Genomic DNA, 22,288 nt, shown 5'->3' with positions numbered 1-22,288 from the left:
GGTGGAGAATGAGAAGAAATAGGACGAGACGGTGGTGGAAGAAAGTGAAGAAGAAAAAGAAGAAGAAGAAGAAGATAATATAGAAGGAGACGGATAAGGAAGAAGAAGAAGAAAAAGAAGATGAAAAGGTGGAGAATGAGAAGAAATAGGACGAGACGGTGGTGGAAGAAAGTGAAGAAGAAAAAGAAGAAGAAGAAGAAAAAGAAGAAAGAAGGAGACGGATAAGGAAGAAGAAGAAGAAAAAGAAGATGAAGAGGTGGAGAATGAGAAGAAATAGGACGAGACGGTGGTGGAAGAAAGTGAAGAAGAAGAAGAAGAAGAAGAAGATAATATAGAAGGAGACGGATAAGGAAGAAGAAGAAGAAAAAGAAGATGAATAAGAGGTGGAGAATGAGAAGAAATAGGACGAGACGGTGGTGGAAGAAAGTGAAGAAGAAAAAGAAGAAGAAGAAGAAAAAGAAGAAAGAAGGAGACAGATAAGGAAGAAGAAGAAGAAAAAGAAGATGAAGAGGTGGAGAATGAGAAGAAATAGGACGAGACGGTGGTGGAAGAAAGTGAAGAAGAAAAAGAAGAAGAAGAAGAATATAATATAGAAGGAGACGGATAAGGAAGAAGAAGAAGAAAAAGAAGATGAAGAGGTGGAGAATGAGAAGAAATAGGACGAGACGGTGGTGGAAGAAAGTGAAGAAGAAAAAGAAGAGGAAGAAGAAAAAGAAGAAAGAAGGTGACGGATAAGGAAGAAGAAGAAGAAAAAGAAGATGAAGAGGTGGAGAATGAGAAGAAATAGGACGAGACGGTGGTGGAAGAAAGTGAAGAAGAAAAAGAAGAAGAAAAAGAAGAAAGAAGGAGACGGATAAGGAAGAAGAAGAAGAAAAAGAAGATGAAGAGGTGGAGAATGAGAAGAAATAGGACGAGACGGTGGTGGAAGAAAGTGAAGAAGAAAAAGAAGAAGAAGAAGAAGATAATATAGAAGGAGACGGATAAGGAAGAAGAAGAAGAAAAAGAAGATGAAGAGGTGGAGAATGAGAAGAAATAGGACGAGACGGTGGTGGAAGAAAGTGAAGAAGAAAAAGAAGAAGAAGAAGAAGATAATATAGAAGGAGACGGATAAGGAAGAAGAAGAAGAAAAAGAAGTTGAAGAGGTGGAGAATGAGAAGAAATAGGACGAGACGGTGGTGGAAGAAAGTGAAGAAAAAGAAGAAGAAGAAGAAGATAATATAGAAGGAGACGGATAAGGAAGAAGAAGAAGAAAAAGAAGATGAATAAGAGGTGGAGAATGAGAAGAAATAGGACGAGACGGTGGTGGAAGAAAGTGAAGAAGAAAAAGAAGAAGAAGAAAAAGAAGAAAGAAGGAGACGGATAAGGAAGAAGAAGAAGAAAAAGAAGATGAAGAGGTGGAGAATGAGAAGAAATAGGACGAGACGGTGGTGGAAGAAAGTGAAGAAGAAAAAGAAGAAGAAGATGATATAGAAGGAGACGGATAAGGAAGAAGAAGAAGAAGAAAAGAAGATGAAGAGGTGGAGAATGAGAAGAAATAGGACGAGACGGTGGTGGAAGAAAGTGAAGAAGAAAAGAAGAAGAAGAAGAAGATAATATAGAAGGAGACGGATAAGGAAGAAGAAGAAGAAAAAGAAGATGAATAAGAGGTGGAGAATGAGAAGAAATAGGACGAGACGGTGGTGGAAGAAAGTGAAGAAGAAAAAGAAGAAGAAGAAGAAAAAGAAGAAAGAAGGAGACGGATAAGGAAGAAGAAGAAAAAGAAGATGAAGAGGTGGAGAATGAGAAGAAATAGGACGAGACGGTGGTGGAAGAAAGTGAAGAAGAAGAAGAAGAAGAAGAAGATAATATAGAAGGAGACGGATAAGGAAGAAGAAGAAGAAAAAGAAGATGAATAAGAGGTGGAGAATGAGAAGAAATAGGACGAGACGGTGGTGGAAGAAAGTGAAGAAGAAAAAGAAGAAGAAGAAGAAAAAGAAGAAAGAAGGAGACAGATAAGGAAGAAGAAGAAGAAAAAGAAGATGAAGAGGTGGAGAATGAGAAGAAATAGGACGAGACGGTGGTGGAAGAAAGTGAAGAAGAAAAAGAAGAAGAAGAAGAATATAATATAGAAGGAGACGGATAAGGAAGAAGAAGAAGAAAAAGAAGATGAAGAGGTGGAGAATGAGAAGAAATAGGACGAGACGGTGGTGGAAGAAAGTGAAGAAGAAAAAGAAGAGGAAGAAGAAAAAGAAGAAAGAAGGTGACGGATAAGGAAGAAGAAGAAGAAAAAGAAGATGAAGAGGTGGAGAATGAGAAGAAATAGGACGAGACGGTGGTGGAAGAAAGTGAAGAAGAAAAAGAAGAAGAAAAAGAAGAAAGAAGGAGACGGATAAGGAAGAAGAAGAAGAAAAAGAAGATGAAGAGGTGGAGAATGAGAAGAAATAGGACGAGACGGTGGTGGAAGAAAGTGAAGAAGAAAAAGAAGAAGAAGAAGAAGATAATATAGAAGGAGACGGATAAGGAAGAAGAAGAAGAAAAAGAAGATGAAGAGGTGGAGAATGAGAAGAAATAGGACGAGACGGTGGTGGAAGAAAGTGAAGAAGAAAAAGAAGAAGAAGAAGAAGATAATATAGAAGGAGACGGATAAGGAAGAAGAAGAAGAAAAAGAAGATGAAGAGGTGGAGAATGAGAAGAAATAGGACGAGACGGTGGTGGAAGAAAGTGAAGAAGAAAAAGAAGAAGAAGAAGATAATATAGAAGGAGACGGATAAGGAAGAAGAAGAAGAAAAAGAAGATGAAGAGGTGGAGAATGAGAAGAAAGAGGACGAGACGGTGGTGGAAGAAAGTGAAGAAGAAAAAGAAGAAGAAGAAGAAAAAGAAGAAAGAAGGTGACGGATAAGGAAGAAGAAGAAGAAAAAGAAGATGAAGAGGTGGAGAATGAGAAGAAATAGGACGAGACGGTGGTGGAAGAAAGTGAAGAAGAAGAAGAAGAAGAAGATAATATAGAAGGAGACGGATAAGGAAGAAGAAGAAGAAAAAGAAGATGAAGAGGTGGAGAATGAGAAGAAATAGGACGAGACGGTGGTGGAAGAAAGTGAAGAAGAAAAAGAAGAAGAAGAAGAAAAAGAAGAAAGAAGGAGACGGATAAGGAAGAAGAAGAAGAAAAAGAAGATGAAGAGGTGGAGAATGAGAAGAAATAGGACGAGACGGTGGTGGAAGAAAGTGAAGAAGAAGAAGAAGAAGAAGATAATATAGAAGGAGACGGATAAGGAAGAAGAAGAAGAAAAAGAAGATGAATAAGAGGTGGAGAATGAGAAGAAATAGGACGAGACGGTGGTGGAAGAAAGTGAAGAAGAAAAAGAAGAAGAAGAAAATAATATAGAAGGAGACGGATAAGGAAGAAGAAGAAGAAAAAGAAGATGAAGAGGTGGAGAATGAGAAGAAATAGGACGAGACGGTGGTGGAAGAAAGTGAAGAAGAAAAAGAAGAAGAAGAAGAAAAAGAAGAAAGAAGGAGACGGATAAGGAAGAAGAAGAAGAAAAAGAAGATGAATAAGAGGTGGAGAATGAGAAGAAATAGGACGAGACGGTGGTGGAAGAAAGTGAAGAAGAAAAAGAAGGAGAAGAAGAAGATAATATGGAAGGAGACGGATATGGAAGAAGAAGAAGAAGAAAAAGAAGATGAATAATAGGTGGAGAATGAGAAGAAATAGGATGAGACGGTGGTGGAAGAAAGTGAAGAAGAAAAAGAAGAAGAAGAAGAAGATAATATAGAAGGAGACGGATAAGGAAGAAGAAGAAGAAAAAGAAGATGAAGAGGTGGAGAATGAGAAGAAATAGGACGAGACGGTGGTGGAAGAAAGTGAAGAAGAAAAAGAAGAAGAAGAAGAAGAAGATAATATAGAAGGAGACGGATAAGGAAAAAGAAGAAGAAAAAGAAGATGAATAAGAGGTGGAGAATGAGAAGAAATAGGACGAGACGGTGGTGGAAGAAAGTGAAGAAGAAAAAGAAGAAGAAGAAGAAAAAGAAGAAAGAAGGAGACGGATAAGGAAGAAGAAGAAGAAAAAGAAGATGAGGAGGTGGAGAATGAGAAGAAATAGGACGAGACGGTGGTGGAAGAAAGTGAAGAAGAAAAAGAAGAAGATGATATAGAAGGAGACGGATAAGGAAGAAGAAGAAGAAGAAAAGAAGATGAAGAGGTGGAGAATGAGAAGAAATAGGACGAGACGGTGGTGGAAGAAAGTGAAGAAGAAAAAGAAGAAGAAGAAGAAGATAATATAGAAGGAGACGGATAAGGAAGAAGAAGAAGAAAAAGAAAATGAAGAGGTGGAGAATGAGAAGAAATAGGACGAGACGGTGGTGGAAGAAAGTGAAGAAGAAAAAGAAGAAGAAGAAGATAATATAGAAGGAGACGGATAAGGAAGAAGAAGAAGAAAAAGAAGATGAAGAGGTGGAGAATGAGAAGAAATAGGACGAGACGGTGGTGGAAGAAAGTGAAGAAGAAAAAGAAGAAGAAGAAGAAGATAATATAGAAGGAGACGGATAAGGAAGAAGAAGAAAAAGAAGATGAAGAGGTGGAGAATGAGAAGAAATAGGACGAGACGGTGGTGGATGAAAGTGAAGAAGAAAAAGAAGAAGAAGAAAAATAAGAAAGAAGGAGACGGATAAGGAAGAAGAAGAAGAAAAAGAAGATGAAGAGGTGGAGAATGAGAAGAAATAGGACGAGACGGTGGTGGAAGAAAGTGAAGAAGAAGAAGAAGAAGACGAAGAAGATAATATAGAAGGAGACGGATAAGGAAGAAGAAGAAGAAAAAGAAGATGAATAAGAGGTGGAGAATGAGAAGAAATAGGACGAGACGGTGGTGGAAGAAAGTGAAGAAGAAAAAGAAGAAGAAGAAGAAAAAGAAGAAAGAAGGAGACAGATAAGGAAGAAGAAGAAGAAAAAGAAGATGAAGAGGTGGAGAATGAGAAGAAATAGGACGAGACGGTGGTGGAAGAAAGTGAAGAAGAAAAAGAAGAAGAAGAAGAATATAATATAGAAGGAGACGGATAAGGAAGAAGAAGAAGAAAAATAAGATGAAGAGGTGGAGAATGAGAAGAAATAGGACGAGACGGTGGTGGAAGAAAGTGAAGAAGAAAAAGAAGAAGAAGAAGAAAAAGAAGAAAGAAGGTGACGGATAAGGAAGAAGAAGAAGAAAAAGAAGATGAAGAGGTGGAGAATGAGAAGAAATAGGACGAGACGGTGGTGGAAGAAAGTGAAGAAGAAGAAGAAGAAGAAAAAGAAGAAAGAAGGAGACGGATAAGGAAGAAGAAGAAGAAAAAGAAGATGAAGAGGTGGAGAATGAGAAGAAATAGGACGAGACGGTGGTGGAAGAAAGTGAAGAAGAAAAAGAAGAAGAAGAAGAAGATAATATAGAAGGAGACGGATAAGGAAGAAGAAGAAGAAAAAGAAGATGAATAAGAGGTGGAGAATGAGAAGAAATAGGACGAGACGGTGGTGGAAGAAAGTGAAGAAGAAAAAGAAGAAGAAGAAGAAGAAAAAGAAGAAAGAAGGAGACGGATAAGGAAGAAGAAGAAGAAAAAGAAGATGAAGAGGTGGAGAATGAGAAGAAATAGGACGAGACGGTGGTGGAAGAAAGTGAAGAAGAAAAAGAAGAAGAAGATGATATAGAAGGAGACGGATAAGGAAGAAGAAGAAGAAAAAGAAGATGAATAAGAGGTGGAGAATGAGAAGAAATAGGACGAGACGGTGGTGGAAGAAAGTGAAGAAGAAAAAGAAGATAATATAGAAGGAGACGGATAAGGAAGAAGAAGAAGAAAAAGAAGATGAATAAGAGGTGGAGAATGAGAAGAAATAGGACGAGACGGTGGTGGAAGAAAGTGAAGAAGAAAAAGAAGAAGAAGAAGATAATATAGAAGGAGACGGATAAGGAAGAAGAAGAAGAAAAAGAAGATGAAGAGGTGGAGAATAAGAAGAAATAGGACGAGACGGTGGTGGAAGAAAGTGAAGAAGAAAAAGAAGAAGAAGAAGAAGATAATATAGAAGGAGACGGATAAGGAAGAAGAAGAAGAAAAAGAAGATGAAGAGGTGGAGAATGAGAAGAAATAGGACGAGACGGTGGTGGAAGAAAGTGAAGAAGAAAAAGAAGAAGAAGAAGAAAAAGAAGAAAGAAGGTGACGGATAAGGAAGAAGAAGAAGAAAAAGAAGATGAAGAGGTGGAGAATGAGAAGAAATAGGACGAGACGGTGGTGGAAGAAAGTGAAGAAGAAGAAGAAGAAGAAGATAATATAGAAGGAGACGGATAAGGAAGAAGAAGAAGAAAAAGAAGATGAAGAGGTGGAGAATGAGAAGAAATAGGACGAGACGGTGGTGGAAGAAAGTGAAGAAGAAAAAGAAGAAGAAGAAGAAGATAATATAGAAGGAGACGGATAAGGAAAAAGAAGAAGAAAAAGAAGATGAATAAGAGGTGGAGAATGAGAAGAAATAGGACGAGACGGTGGTGGAAGAAAGTGAAGAAGAAAAAGAAGAAGAAGAAGAAAAAGAAGAAAGAAGGAGACGGATAAGGAAGAAGAAGAAGAAAAAGAAGATGAGGAGGTGGAGAATGAGAAGAAATAGGACGAGACGGTGGTGGAAGAAAGTGAAGAAGAAAAAGAAGAAGATGATATAGAAGGAGACGGATAAGGAAGAAGAAGAAGAAGAAAAGAAGATGAAGAGGTGGAGAATGAGAAGAAATAGGACGAGACGGTGGTGGAAGAAAGTGAAGAAGAAAAAGAAGAAGAAGAAGAAGATAATATAGAAGGAGACGGATAAGGAAGAAGAAGAAGAAAAAGAAAATGAAGAGGTGGAGAATGAGAAGAAATAGGACGAGACGGTGGTGGAAGAAAGTGAAGAAGAAAAAGAAGAAGAAGAAGATAATATAGAAGGAGACGGATAAGGAAGAAGAAGAAGAAAAAGAAGATGAAGAGGTGGAGAATGAGAAGAAATAGGACGAGACGGTGGTGGAAGAAAGTGAAGAAGAAAAAGAAGAAGAAGAAGAAGATAATATAGAAGGAGACGGATAAGGAAGAAGAAGAAAAAGAAGATGAAGAGGTGGAGAATGAGAAGAAATAGGACGAGACGGTGGTGGATGAAAGTGAAGAAGAAAAAGAAGAAGAAGAAAAATAAGAAAGAAGGAGACGGATAAGGAAGAAGAAGAAGAAAAAGAAGATGAAGAGGTGGAGAATGAGAAGAAATAGGACGAGACGGTGGTGGAAGAAAGTGAAGAAGAAGAAGAAGAAGACGAAGAAGATAATATAGAAGGAGACGGATAAGGAAGAAGAAGAAGAAAAAGAAGATGAATAAGAGGTGGAGAATGAGAAGAAATAGGACGAGACGGTGGTGGAAGAAAGTGAAGAAGAAAAAGAAGAAGAAGAAGAAAAAGAAGAAAGAAGGAGACAGATAAGGAAGAAGAAGAAGAAAAAGAAGATGAAGAGGTGGAGAATGAGAAGAAATAGGACGAGACGGTGGTGGAAGAAAGTGAAGAAGAAAAAGAAGAAGAAGAAGAATATAATATAGAAGGAGACGGATAAGGAAGAAGAAGAAGAAAAATAAGATGAAGAGGTGGAGAATGAGAAGAAATAGGACGAGACGGTGGTGGAAGAAAGTGAAGAAGAAAAAGAAGAAGAAGAAGAAAAAGAAGAAAGAAGGTGACGGATAAGGAAGAAGAAGAAGAAAAAGAAGATGAAGAGGTGGAGAATGAGAAGAAATAGGACGAGACGGTGGTGGAAGAAAGTGAAGAAGAAGAAGAAGAAGAAAAAGAAGAAAGAAGGAGACGGATAAGGAAGAAGAAGAAGAAAAAGAAGATGAAGAGGTGGAGAATGAGAAGAAATAGGACGAGACGGTGGTGGAAGAAAGTGAAGAAGAAAAAGAAGAAGAAGAAGAAGATAATATAGAAGGAGACGGATAAGGAAGAAGAAGAAGAAAAAGAAGATGAATAAGAGGTGGAGAATGAGAAGAAATAGGACGAGACGGTGGTGGAAGAAAGTGAAGAAGAAAAAGAAGAAGAAGAAGAAGAAGAAGAAGAAAGAAGGAGACGGATAAGGAAGAAGAAGAAGAAAAAGAAGATGAAGAGGTGGAGAATGAGAAGAAATAGGACGAGACGGTGGTGGAAGAAAGTGAAGAAGAAAAAGAAGAAGAAGATGATATAGAAGGAGACGGATAAGGAAGAAGAAGAAGAAAAAGAAGATGAATAAGTGGTGGAGAATGAGAAGAAATAGGACGAGACGGTGGTGGAAGAAAGTGAAGAAGAAAAAGAAGATAATATAGAAGGAGACGGATAAGGAAGAAGAAGAAGAAAAAGAAGATGAATAAGAGGTGGAGAATGAGAAGAAATAGGACGAGACGGTGGTGGAAGAAAGTGAAGAAGAAAAAGAAGAAGAAGAAGATAATATAGAAGGAGACGGATAAGGAAGAAGAAGAAGAAAAAGAAGATGAAGAGGTGGAGAATAAGAAGAAATAGGACGAGACGGTGGTGGAAGAAAGTGAAGAAGAAAAAGAAGAAGAAGAAGAAGATAATATAGAAGGAGACGGATAAGGAAGAAGAAGAAGAAAAAGAAGATGAAGAGGTGGAGAATGAGAAGAAATAGGACGAGACGGTGGTGGAAGAAAGTGAAGAAGAAAAAGAAGGAGAAGAAGAAGATAATATGGAAGGAGACGGATATGGAAGAAGAAGAAGAAGAAAAAGAAGATGAATAATAGGTGGAGAATGAGAAGAAATAGGATGAGACGGTGGTGGAAGAAAGTGAAGAAGAAAAAGAAGAAGAAGAAGAAGATAATATAGAAGGAGACGGATAAGGAAGAAGAAGAAGAAAAAGAAGATGAAGAGGTGGAGAATGAGAAGAAATAGGACGAGACGGTGGTGGAAGAAAGTGAAGAAGAAAAAGAAGAAGAAGAAGAAGATAATATAGAAGGAGACGGATAAGGAAAAAGAAGAAGAAAAAGAAGATGAATAAGAGGTGGAGAATGAGAAGAAATAGGACGAGACGGTGGTGGAAGAAAGTGAAGAAGAAAAAGAAGAAGAAGAAGAAAAAGAAGAAAGAAGGAGACGGATAAGGAAGAAGAAGAAGAAAAAGAAGATGAGGAGGTGGAGAATGAGAAGAAATAGGACGAGACGGTGGTGGAAGAAAGTGAAGAAGAAAAAGAAGAAGATGATATAGAAGGAGACGGATAAGGAAGAAGAAGAAGAAGAAAAGAAGATGAAGAGGTGGAGAATGAGAAGAAATAGGACGAGACGGTGGTGGAAGAAAGTGAAGAAGAAAAAGAAGAAGAAGAAGAAGATAATATAGAAGGAGACGGATAAGGAAGAAGAAGAAGAAAAAGAAAATGAAGAGGTGGAGAATGAGAAGAAATAGGACGAGACGGTGGTGGAAGAAAGTGAAGAAGAAAAAGAAGAAGAAGAAGATAATATAGAAGGAGACGGATAAGGAAGAAGAAGAAGAAAAAGAAGATGAAGAGGTGGAGAATGAGAAGAAATAGGACGAGACGGTGGTGGAAGAAAGTGAAGAAGAAAAAGAAGAAGAAGAAGAAGATAATATAGAAGGAGACGGATAAGGAAGAAGAAGAAAAAGAAGATGAAGAGGTGGAGAATGAGAAGAAATAGGACGAGACGGTGGTGGATGAAAGTGAAGAAGAAAAAGAAGAAGAAGAAAAATAAGAAAGAAGGAGACGGATAAGGAAGAAGAAGAAGAAAAAGAAGATGAAGAGGTGGAGAATGAGAAGAAATAGGACGAGACGGTGGTGGAAGAAAGTGAAGAAGAAGAAGAAGAAGACGAAGAAGATAATATAGAAGGAGACGGATAAGGAAGAAGAAGAAGAAAAAGAAGATGAATAAGAGGTGGAGAATGAGAAGAAATAGGACGAGACGGTGGTGGAAGAAAGTGAAGAAGAAAAAGAAGAAGAAGAAGAAAAAGAAGAAAGAAGGAGACAGATAAGGAAGAAGAAGAAGAAAAAGAAGATGAAGAGGTGGAGAATGAGAAGAAATAGGACGAGACGGTGGTGGAAGAAAGTGAAGAAGAAAAAGAAGAAGAAGAAGAATATAATATAGAAGGAGACGGATAAGGAAGAAGAAGAAGAAAAATAAGATGAAGAGGTGGAGAATGAGAAGAAATAGGACGAGACGGTGGTGGAAGAAAGTGAAGAAGAAAAAGAAGAAGAAGAAGAAAAAGAAGAAAGAAGGTGACGGATAAGGAAGAAGAAGAAGAAAAAGAAGATGAAGAGGTGGAGAATGAGAAGAAATAGGACGAGACGGTGGTGGAAGAAAGTGAAGAAGAAGAAGAAGAAGAAAAAGAAGAAAGAAGGAGACGGATAAGGAAGAAGAAGAAGAAAAAGAAGATGAAGAGGTGGAGAATGAGAAGAAATAGGACGAGACGGTGGTGGAAGAAAGTGAAGAAGAAAAAGAAGAAGAAGAAGAAGATAATATAGAAGGAGACGGATAAGGAAGAAGAAGAAGAAAAAGAAGATGAATAAGAGGTGGAGAATGAGAAGAAATAGGACGAGACGGTGGTGGAAGAAAGTGAAGAAGAAAAAGAAGAAGAAGAAGAAGAAAAAGAAGAAAGAAGGAGACGGATAAGGAAGAAGAAGAAGAAAAAGAAGATGAAGAGGTGGAGAATGAGAAGAAATAGGACGAGACGGTGGTGGAAGAAAGTGAAGAAGAAAAAGAAGAAGAAGATGATATAGAAGGAGACGGATAAGGAAGAAGAAGAAGAAAAAGAAGATGAATAAGAGGTGGAGAATGAGAAGAAATAGGACGAGACGGTGGTGGAAGAAAGTGAAGAAGAAAAAGAAGATAATATAGAAGGAGACGGATAAGGAAGAAGAAGAAGAAAAAGAAGATGAATAAGAGGTGGAGAATGAGAAGAAATAGGACGAGACGGTGGTGGAAGAAAGTGAAGAAGAAAAAGAAGAAGAAGAAGATAATATAGAAGGAGACGGATAAGGAAGAAGAAGAAGAAAAAGAAGATGAAGAGGTGGAGAATAAGAAGAAATAGGACGAGACGGTGGTGGAAGAAAGTGAAGAAGAAAAAGAAGAAGAAGAAGAAGATAATATAGAAGGAGACGGATAAGGAAGAAGAAGAAGAAAAAGAAGATGAAGAGGTGGAGAATGAGAAGAAATAGGACGAGACGGTGGTGGAAGAAAGTGAAGAAGAAAAAGAAGGAGAAGAAGAAGATAATATGGAAGGAGACGGATATGGAAGAAGAAGAAGAAGAAAAAGAAGATGAATAATAGGTGGAGAATGAGAAGAAATAGGATGAGACGGTGGTGGAAGAAAGTGAAGAAGAAAAAGAAGAAGAAGAAGAAGATAATATAGAAGGAGACGGATAAGGAAGAAGAAGAAGAAAAAGAAGATGAAGAGGTGGAGAATGAGAAGAAATAGGACGAGACGGTGGTGGAAGAAAGTGAAGAAGAAAAAGAAGAAGAAGAAGAAGATAATATAGAAGGAGACGGATAAGGAAAAAGAAGAAGAAAAAGAAGATGAATAAGAGGTGGAGAATGAGAAGAAATAGGACGAGACGGTGGTGGAAGAAAGTGAAGAAGAAAAAGAAGAAGAAGAAGAAAAAGAAGAAAGAAGGAGACGGATAAGGAAGAAGAAGAAGAAAAAGAAGATGAGGAGGTGGAGAATGAGAAGAAATAGGACGAGACGGTGGTGGAAGAAAGTGAAGAAGAAAAAGAAGAAGATGATATAGAAGGAGACGGATAAGGAAGAAGAAGAAGAAGAAAAGAAGATGAAGAGGTGGAGAATGAGAAGAAATAGGACGAGACGGTGGTGGAAGAAAGTGAAGAAGAAAAAGAAGAAGAAGAAGAAGATAATATAGAAGGAGACGGATAAGGAAGAAGAAGAAGAAAAAGAAAATGAAGAGGTGGAGAATGAGAAGAAATAGGACGAGACGGTGGTGGAAGAAAGTGAAGAAGAAAAAGAAGAAGAAGAAGATAATATAGAAGGAGACGGATAAGGAAGAAGAAGAAGAAAAAGAAGATGAAGAGGTGGAGAATGAGAAGAAATAGGACGAGACGGTGGTGGAAGAAAGTGAAGAAGAAAAAGAAGAAGAAGAAGAAGATAATATAGAAGGAGACGGATAAGGAAGAAGAAGAAAAAGAAGATGAAGAGGTGGAGAATGAGAAGAAATAGGACGAGACGGTGGTGGATGAAAGTGAAGAAGAAAAAGAAGAAGAAGAAAAATAAGAAAGAAGGAGACGGATAAGGAAGAAGAAGAAGAAAAAGAAGATGAAGAGGTGGAGAATGAGAAGAAATAGGACGAGACGGTGGTGGAAGAAAGTGAAGAAGAAGAAGAAGAAGACGAAGAAGATAATATAGAAGGAGACGGATAAGGAAGAAGAAGAAGAAAAAGAAGATGAATAAGAGGTGGAGAATGAGAAGAAATAGGACGAGACGGTGGTGGAAGAAAGTGAAGAAGAAAAAGAAGAAGAAGAAGAAAAAGAAGAAAGAAGGAGACAGATAAGGAAGAAGAAGAAGAAAAAGAAGATGAAGAGGTGGAGAATGAGAAGAAATAGGACGAGAGGGTGGTGGAAGAAAGTGAAGAAGAAAAAGAAGAAGAAGAAGAATATAATATAGAAGGAGACGGATAAGGAAGAAGAAGAAGAAAAATAAGATGAAGAGGTGGAGAATGAGAAGAAATAGGACGAGACGGTGGTGGAAGAAAGTGAAGAAGAAAAAGAAGAAGAAGAAGAAAAAGAAGAAAGAAGGTGACGGATAAGGAAGAAGAAGAAGAAAAAGAAGATGAAGAGGTGGAGAATGAGAAGAAATAGGACGAGACGGTGGTGGAAGAAAGTGAAGAAGAAGAAGAAGAAGAAAAAGAAGAAAGAAGGAGACGGATAAGGAAGAAGAAGAAGAAAAAGAAGATGAAGAGGTGGAGAATGAGAAGAAATAGGACGAGACGGTGGTGGAAGAAAGTGAAGAAGAAAAAGAAGAAGAAGAAGAAGATAATATAGAAGGAGACGGATAAGGAAGAAGAAGAAGAAAAAGAAGATGAATAAGAGGTGGAGAATGAGAAGAAATAGGACGAGACGGTGGTGGAAGAAAGTGAAGAAGAAAAAGAAGAAGAAGAAGAAGAAAAAGAAGAAAGAAGGAGACGGATAAGGAAGAAGAAGAAGAAAAAGAAGATGAAGAGGTGGAGAATGAGAAGAAATAGGACGAGACGGTGGTGGAAGAAAGTGAAGAAGAAAAAGAAGAAGAAGATGATATAGAAGGAGACGGATAAGGAAGAAGAAGAAGAAAAAGAAGATGAATAAGAGGTGGAGAATGAGAAGAAATAGGACGAGACGGTGGTGGAAGAAAGTGAAGAAGAAAAAGAAGATAATATAGAAGGAGACGGATAAGGAAGAAGAAGAAGAAAAAGAAGATGAATAAGAGGTGGAGAATGAGAAGAAATAGGACGAGACGGTGGTGGAAGAAAGTGAAGAAGAAAAAGAAGAAGAAGAAGATAATATAGAAGGAGACGGATAAGGAAGAAGAAGAAGAAAAAGAAGATGAAGAGGTGGAGAATAAGAAGAAATAGGACGAGACGGTGGTGGAAGAAAGTGAAGAAGAAAAAGAAGAAGAAGAAGAAGATAATATAGAAGGAGACGGATAAGGAAGAAGAAGAAGAAAAAGAAGATGAAGAGGTGGAGAATGAGAAGAAATAGGACGAGACGGTGGTGGAAGAAAGTGAAGAAGAAAAAGAAGAAGAAGAAGAAAAAGAAGAAAGAAGGAGACGGATAAGGAAGAAGAAGAAGAAAAAGAAGATGAAGAGGTGGAGAATGAGAAGAAATAGGACGAGACGGTGGTGGAAGAAAGTGAAGAAGAAGAAGAAGAAGAAGATAATATAGAAGGAGACGGATAAGGAAGAAGAAGAAGAAAAAGAAGATGAATAAGAGGTGGAGAATGAGAAGAAATCGGACGAGACGGTGGTGGAAGAAAGTGAAGAAGAAAAAGAAGAAGAAGAAGAAAAAGAAGAAAGAAGGAGACAGATAAGGAAGAAGAAAAAGAAAAAGAAGATGAAGAGGTGGAGAATGAGAAGAAATAGGACGAGACGGTGGTGGAAGAAAGTGAAGAAGAAAAAGAAGAAGAAGATAATATAGAAGGAGACGGATAAGGAAGAAGAAGAAGAAAAAGAAGATGAAGAGGTGGAGAATGAGAAGAAATAGGACGAGACGGTGGTGGAAGAAAGTGAAGAAGAAAAAGAAGAAGAAGATGATATAGAAGGAGACGGATAAGGAAGAAGAAGAAGAAAAAGAAGATGAATAAGAGGTGGAGAATGAGAAGAAATAGGACGAGACGGTGGTGGAAGAAAGTGAAGAAGAAAAAGAAGAAGAAGAAGAAGATAATATAGAAGGAGACGGATAAGGAAGAAGAAGAAGAAAAAAAAGAAGATGAATAAGGGGTGGAGAATGAGAAGAAATAGGACGAGACGGTGGTGGAAGAAAGTGAAGAAGAAAAAGAAGAGGGAAGAAAAAGAAGAAAGAAGGAGACGGATAAGGAAGAAGAAGAAGAAAAAGAAGATGAAGAGGTGGAGAATGAGAAGAAATAGGACGAGACGGTGGTGGAAGAAAGTGAAGAAGAAAAAGAAGAAGAAGATGATATAGAAGGAGACGGATAAGGAAGAAGAAGAAGAAAAAGAAGATGAATAAGAGGTGGAGAATGAGAAGAAATAGGACGAGACGGTGGTGGAAGAAAGTGAAGAAGAAAAAGAAGAAGAAGAAGATAATATAGAAGGAGACGGATAAGGAAGAAGAAGAAGAAAAAGAAGATGAAGAGGTGGAGAATGAGAAGAAATAGGACGAGACGGTGGTGGAAGAAAGTGAAGAAGAAAAAGAAGAAGAAGAAGAAGATAATATAGAAGGTGACGGATAAGGAAGAAGAAGAAGAAAAAGAAGATGAAGAGGTGGAGAATGAGAAGAAATAGGACGAGACGGTGGTGGAAGAAAGTGAAGAAGAAAAAGAAGAAGAAGAAAAAGAAGAAAGAAGGAGACGGATAAGGAAGAAGAAGAAGAAAAAGAAGATGAAGAGGTGGAGAATGAGAAGAAATAGGACGAGACGGTGGTGGAAGAAAGTGAAGAAGAAAAAGAAGAAGAAGAAGAAGATAACATAGAAGGAGACGGATAAGGAAGAAGAAGAAGAAAAAGAAGATGAATAAGAGGTGGAGAATGAGAAGAAATAGGACGAGACGGTGGTGGAAGAAAGTGAAGAAGAAAAAGAAGAAGAAGAAGAAGATAATATAGAAGGAGACGGATAAGGAAGAAGAAGAAGAAAAAGAAGATGAATAAGAGGTGGAGAATGAGAAGAAATAGGACGAGACGGTGGTGGAAGAAAGTGAAGAAGAAAAAGAAGAAGAAGAAGAAGATAATATAGGAGGAGACGGATAAGGAAGAAGAAGAAGAAAAAGAATATGAAGAGGTGGAGAATGAGAAGAAATAGGACGAGACGGTGGTGGAAGAAAGTGAAGAAGAAAAAGAAGAAGAAGATAATATAGAAGGAGACGGATAAGGAAGAAGAAGAAGAAAAAGAAGATGAATAAGAGGTGGAGAATGAGAAGAAATAGGACGAGACGGTGGTGGAAGAAAGTGAAGAAGAAAAAGAAGAAGAAGAAGCTAATATAGAAGGAGACGGATAAGGAAGAAGAAGAAGAAAAAGAAGATGGAGAGGTGGAGAATGAGAAGAAATAGGACGAGACGGTGGTGGAAGAAAGTGAAGAAGAAAAAGAAGAAGAAGAAGAAGATAATATAGAAGGAGACGGATAAGGAAGAAGAAGAAGAAAAAGAAGATGAAGAGGTGGAGAATGAGAAGAAATAGGACGAGACGGTGGTGGAAGAAAGTGAAGAAGAAAAAGAAGAAGAAGAAGATAATATAGGAGGAGACGGATAAGGAAGAAGAAGAAGAAAAAGAAGATGAATAAGAGGTGGAGAATGAGAAGAAATAGGACGAGACGGTGGTGGAAGAAAGTGAAGAAGAAAAAGAAGAAGAAGAAGAAGATAATATAGAAGGAGACGGATAAGGAAGAAGAAGAAGAAAAAGAAGATGAAGAGGTGGAGAATGAGAAGAAATAGGACGAGACGGTGGTGGAAGAAAGTGAAGAAGAAAAAGAAGAAGAAGAAGAAGATAATATAGAAGGAGACGGATAAGGAAGAAGAAGAAGAAAAAGAAGATGAATAAGAGGTGGAGAATGAGAAGAAATAGGACGAGACGGTGGTGGAAGAAAGTGAAGAAGAAAAAGAAGAAGAAGAAGAAGATAATATAGAAGGAGACGGATAAGGAAGAAGAAAAAAAAGAAGATGAAGAGGTGGAGAATGAGAAGAAATAGGACGAGACGGTGGTGGAAGAAAGTGAAGAAGAAAAAGAAGAAGAAGAAGAAGATAATATAGAAGGAGACGGATAAGGAAGAAGAAGAAGAAAAAGAAGATGAGGAGGTGGAGAATGAGAAGAAATAGGACGAGACGGTGGTGGAAGAAAGTGAAGAAGAAAAAGAAGAAGAAGATGATATAGAAGGAGACGGATAAGGAAGAAGAAGAAGAAAAAGAAGATGAATAAGAGGTGGAGAATGAGAAGAAATAGGACGAGACGGTGGTGGAAGAAAGTGAAGAAGAAAAAGAAGAAGAAGAAGATAATATAGAAGGAGACGGATAAGGAAGAAGAAGAAGAAAAAGAAGATGAAGAGGTGGAGAATGAGAAGAAATAGGACGAGACGGTGGTGGAAGAAAGTGAAGAAGAAAAAGAAGAAGAAGAAGAAGATAATATAGAAGGAGACGGATAAGGAAGAAGAAGAAAAAGAAGATGAAGAGGTGGAGAATGAGAAGAAATAGGACGAGACGGTGGTGGAAGAAAGTGAAGAAGAAAAAGAAGAAGAAGAAAAATAAGAAAGAAGGAGACGGATAAGGAAGAAGAAGAAGAAAAAGAAGATGAAGAGGTGGAGAATGAGAAGAAATAGGACGAGACGGTGGTGGAAGAAAGTGAAGAAGAAGAAGAAGAAGACGAAGAAGATAATATAGAAGGAGACGGATAAGGAAGAAGAAGAAGAAAAAGAAGATGAATAAGAGGTGGAGAATGAGAAGAAATAGGACGAGACGGTGGTGGAAGAAAGTGAAGAAGAAAAAGAAGAAGAAGAAGAAAAAGAAGAAAGAAGGAGACAGATAAGGAAGAAGAAGAAGAAAAAGAAGATGAAGAGGTGGAGAATGAGAAGAAATAGGACGAGACGGTGGTGGAAGAAAGTGAAGAAGAAAAAGAAGAAGAAGAAGAATATAATATAGAAGGAGACGGATAAGGAAGAAGAAGAAGAAAAATAAGATGAAGAGGTGGAGAATGAGAAGAAATAGGACGAGACGGTGGTGGAAGAAAGTGAAGAAGAAAAAGAAGAAGAAGAAGAAAAAGAAGAAAGAAGGTGACGGATAAGGAAGAAGAAGAAGAAAAAGAAGATGAAGAGGTGGAGAATGAGAAGAAATAGGACGAGACGGTGGTGGAAGAAAGTGAAGAAGAAGAAGAAGAAGAAAAAGAAGAAAGAAGGAGACGGATAAGGAAGAAGAAGAAGAAAAAGAAGATGAAGAGGTGGAGAATGAGAAGAAATAGGACGAGACGGTGGTGGAAGAAAGTGAAGAAGAAAAAGAAGAAGAAGAAGAAGATAATATAGAAGGAGACGGATAAGGAAGAAGAAGAAGAAAAAGAAGCTGAAGAGGTGGAGAATGAGAAGAAATAGGACGAGACGGTGGTGGAATAAAGTGAAGAAGAAAAAGAAGAAGAAGAAGAAGATAATATAGAAGGAGACGGATAAGGAAGAAGAAGAAGAAAAAGAAGATGAATAAGAGGTGGAGAATGAGAAGAAATAGGACGAGACGGTGGTGGAAGAAAGTGAAGAAGAAAAAGAAGAAGAAGAAGAAGAAAAAGAAGAAAGAAGGAGACGGATAAGGAAGAAGAAGAAGAAAAAGAAGATGAAGAGGTGGAGAATGAGAAGAAATAGGACGAGACGGTGGTGGAAGAAAGTGAAGAAGAAAAAGAAGAAGAAGATGATATAGAAGGAGACGGATAAGGAAGAAGAAGAAGAAGAAAAAGAAGATGAATAAGAGGTGGAGAATGAGAAGAAATAGGACGAGACGGTGGTGGAAGAAAGTGAAGAAGAAAAAGAAGATAATATAGAAGGAGACGGATAAGGAAGAAGAAGAAGAAAAAGAAGATGAATAAGAGGTGGAGAATGAGAAGAAATAGGACGAGACGGTGGTGGAAGAAAGTGAAGAAGAAAAAGAAGAAGAAGAAGATAATATAGAAGGAGACGGATAAGGAAGAAGAAGAAGAAAAAGAAGATGAAGAGGTGGAGAATAAGAAGAAATAGGACGAGACGGTGGTGGAAGAAAGTGAAGAAGAAAAAGAAGAAGAAGAAGAAGATAATATAGAAGGAGACGGATAAGGAAGAAGAAGAAGAAAAAGAAGATGAAGAGGTGGAGAATGAGAAGAAATAGGACGAGACGGTGGTGGAAGAAAGTGAAGAAGAAAAAGAAGAAGAAGAAGAAAAAGAAGAAAGAAGGAGACGGATAAGGAAGAAGAAGAAGAAAAAGAAGATGAAGAGGTGGAGAATGAGAAGAAATAGGACGAGACGGTGGTAGAAGAAAGTGAAGAAGAAGAAGAAGAAGAAGAAGATAATATAGAAGGAGACGGATAAGGAAGAAGAAGAAGAAAAAGAAGATGAATAAGAGGTGGAGAATGAGAAGAAATCGGACGAGACGGTGGTGGAAGAAAGTGAAGAAGAAAAAGAAGAAGAAGAAGAAAAAGAAGAAAGAAGGAGACAGATAAGGAAGAAGAAAAAGAAAAAGAAGATGAAGAGGTGGAGAATGAGAAGAAATAGGACGAGACGGTGGTGGAAGAAAGTGAAGAAGAAAAAGAAGAAGAAGAAGAAAAAGAAGAAAGAAGGAGACGGATAAGGAAGAAGAAGAAGAAAAAGAAGATGAATAAGAGGTGGAGAATGAGAAGAAATAGGACGAGACGGTGGTGGAAGAAAGTGAAGAAGAAAAAGAAGAAGAAGATAATATAGAAGGAGACGGATAAGGAAGAAGAAGAAGAAAAAGAAGATGAAGAGGTGGAGAATGAGAAGAAATAGGACGAGACGGTGGTGGAAGAAAGTGAAGAAGAAAAAGAAGAAGAAGATGATATAGAAGGAGACGGATAAGGAAGAAGAAGAAGAAAAAGAAGATGAATAAGAGGTGGAGAATGAGAAGAAATAGGACGAGACGATGGTGGAAGAAAGTGAAGAAGAAAAAGAAGAGGGAAGAAAAAGAAGAAAGAAGGAGACGGATAAGGAAGAAGAAGAAGAAAAAGAAGATGAAGAGGTGGAGAATGAGAAGAAATAGGACGAGACGGTGGTGGAAGAAAGTGAAGAAGAAAAAGAAGAAGAAGATGATATAGAAGGAGACGGATAAGGAAGAAGAAGAAGAAAAAGAAGATGAATAAGAGGTGGAGAATGAGAAGAAATAGGACGAGACGGTGGTGGAAGAAAGTGAAGAAGAAAAAGAAGAAGAAGAAGATAATATAGAAGGAGACGGATAAGGAAGAAGAAGAAGAAAAAGAAGATGAAGAGGTGGAGAATGAGAAGAAATAGGACGAGACGGTGGTGGAAGAAAGTGAAGAAGAAAAAGAAGAAGAAGAAGAAGATAATATAGAAGGTGACGGATAAGGAAGAAGAAGAAGAAAAAGAAGATGAAGAGGTGGAGAATGAGAAGAAATAGGACGAGACGGTGGTGGAAGAAAGTGAAGAAGAAAAAGAAGAAGAAGAAAAAGAAGAAAGAAGGAGACGGATAAGGAAGAAGAAGAAGAAAAAGAAGATGAAGAGGTGGAGAATGAGAAGAAATAGGACGAGACGGTGGTGGAAGAAAGTGAAGAAGAAAAAGAAGAAGAAGAAGAAGATAACATAGAAGGAGACGGATAAGGAAGAAGAAGAAGAAAAAGAAGATGAATAAGAGGTGGAGAATGAGAAGAAATAGGACGAGACGGTGGTGGAAGAAAGTGAAGAAGAAAAAGAAGAAGAAGAAGAAGATAATATAGAAGGAGACGGATAAGGAAGAAGAAGAAGAAAAAGAAGATGAATAAGAGGTGGAGAATGAGAAGAAATAGGACGAGACGGTGGTGGAAGAAAGTGAAGAAGAAAAAGAAGAAGAAGAAGAAGATAATATAGAAGGAGACGGATAAGGAAGAAGAAGAAGAAAAAGAATATGAAGAGGTGGAGAATGAGAAGAAATAGGACGAGACGGTGGTGGAAGAAAGTGAAGAAGAAAAAGAAGAAGAAGATAATATAGAAGGAGACGGATAAGGAAGAAGAAGAAGAAAAAGAAGATGAATAAGAGGTGGAGAATGAGAAGAAATAGGACGAGACGGTGGTGGAAGAAAGTGAAGAAGAAAAAGAAGAAGAAGAAGATAATATAGAAGGAGACGGATAAGGAAGAAGAAGAAGAAAAAGAAGATGGAGAGGTGGAGAATGAGAAGAAATAGGACGAGACGGTGGTGGAAGAAAGTGAAGAAGAAAAAGAAGAAGAAGAAGAAGATAATATAGAAGGAGACGGATAAGGAAGAAGAAGAAGAAAAAGAAGATGAAGAGGTGGAGAATGAGAAGAAATAGGACGAGACGGTGGTGGAAGAAAGTGAAGAAGAAAAAGAAGAAGAAGAAGATAATATAGGAGGAGACGGATAAGGAAGAAGAAGAAGAAAAAGAAGATGAATAAGAGGTGGAGAATGAGAAGAAATAGGACGAGACGGTGGTGGAAGAAAGTGAAGAAGAAAAAGAAGAAGAAGAAGAAGATAATATAGAAGGAGACGGATAAGGAAGAAGAAGAAGAAAAAGAAGATGAAGAGGTGGAGAATGAGAAGAAATAGGACGAGACGGTGGTGGAAGAAAGTGAAGAAGAAAAAGAAGAAGAAGAAGAAGATAATATAGAAGGAGACGGATAAGGAAGAAGAAGAAGAAAAAGAAGATGAATAAGAGGTGGAGAATGAGAAGAAATAGGACGAGACGGTGGTGGAAGAAAGTGAAGAAGAAAAAGAAGAAGAAGAAGAAGATAATATAGAAGGAGACGGATAAGGAAGAAGAAAAAAAAGAAGATGAAGAGGTGGAGAATGAGAAAAAATAGGACGAGACGGTGGTGGAAGAAAGTGAAGAAGAAAAAGAAGAAGAAGAAGAAGATAATATAGAAGGAGACGGATAAGGAAGAAGAAGAAGAAAAAGAAGATGAGGAGGTGGAGAATGAGAAGAAATAGGACGAGACGGTGGTGGAAGAAAGTGAAGAAGAAAAAGAAGAAGAAGAAGATAATATAGAAGGAGACGGATAAGGAAGAAGAAGAAGAAAAAGAAGATGAATAAGAGGTGGAGAATGAGAAGAAATAGGACGAGACAGTGGTGGAAGAAAGTGAAGAAGAAAAAGAAGAAGAAGAAGATAATTTAGAAGGAGACGGATAAGGAAGAAGAAGAAGAAAAAGAAGATGAAGAGGTGGAGAATGAGAAGAAATAGGACGAGACGGTGGTGGAAGAAAGTGAAGAAGAAAAAGAAGAAGAAGAAGAAGATAATATAGAAGGAGACGGATAAGGAAGAAGAAGAAGAAAAAGAAGATGAATAAGAGGTGGAGAATGAGAAGAAATAGGACGAGACGGTGGTGGAAGAAAGTGAAGAAGAAAAAGAAGAAGAAGAAGAAGAAAAAGAAGAAAGAAGGAGACGGATAAGGAAGAAGAAGAAGAAAAAGAAGATGAAGAGGTGGAGAATGAGAAGAAATAGGACGAGACGGTGGTGGAAGAAAGTGAAGAAGAAAAAGAAGAAGAAGATGATATAGAAGGAGACGGATAAGGAAGAAGAAGAAGAAAAAGAAGATGAATAAGAGGTGGAGAATGAGAAGAAATAGGACGAGACGGTGGTGGAAGAAAGTGAAGAAGAAAATGAAGAAGATAATATAGAAGGAGACGGATAAGGAAGAAGAAGAAGAAAAATAAGATGAATAAGAGGTGGAGAATGAGAAGAAATAGGACGAGACGGTGATGGAAGAAAGTGAAGAAGAAAAAGAAGAAGAAGAAGAAGATAATATAGAAGGAGACGGATAAGGAAGAAGAAGAAGAAAAAGAAGAAGAAGAAGAAAAAGAAGAAAGAAGGAGACGGATAAGGAAGAAGAAGAAGAAAAAGAAGATGAAGAGGTGGAGAATGAGAAGAAATAGGACGAGACGGTGGTGGAAGAAAGTGAAGAAGAAAAAGAAGAAGAAGAAGAAGATAATATAGAAGGAGACGGATAAGGAAGAAGAAGAAGAAAAAGAAGATGAATAAGA

This window comes from Octopus bimaculoides, unplaced genomic scaffold (assembly GCF_046866305.1).
Source record: "Octopus bimaculoides isolate indiv1 unplaced genomic scaffold, ASM4686630v1 contig40, whole genome shotgun sequence".
In the NCBI taxonomy this organism is placed as follows: domain Eukaryota; kingdom Metazoa; phylum Mollusca; class Cephalopoda; order Octopoda; family Octopodidae; genus Octopus; species Octopus bimaculoides.
This window is presented reverse-complemented; position numbering follows the sequence as displayed.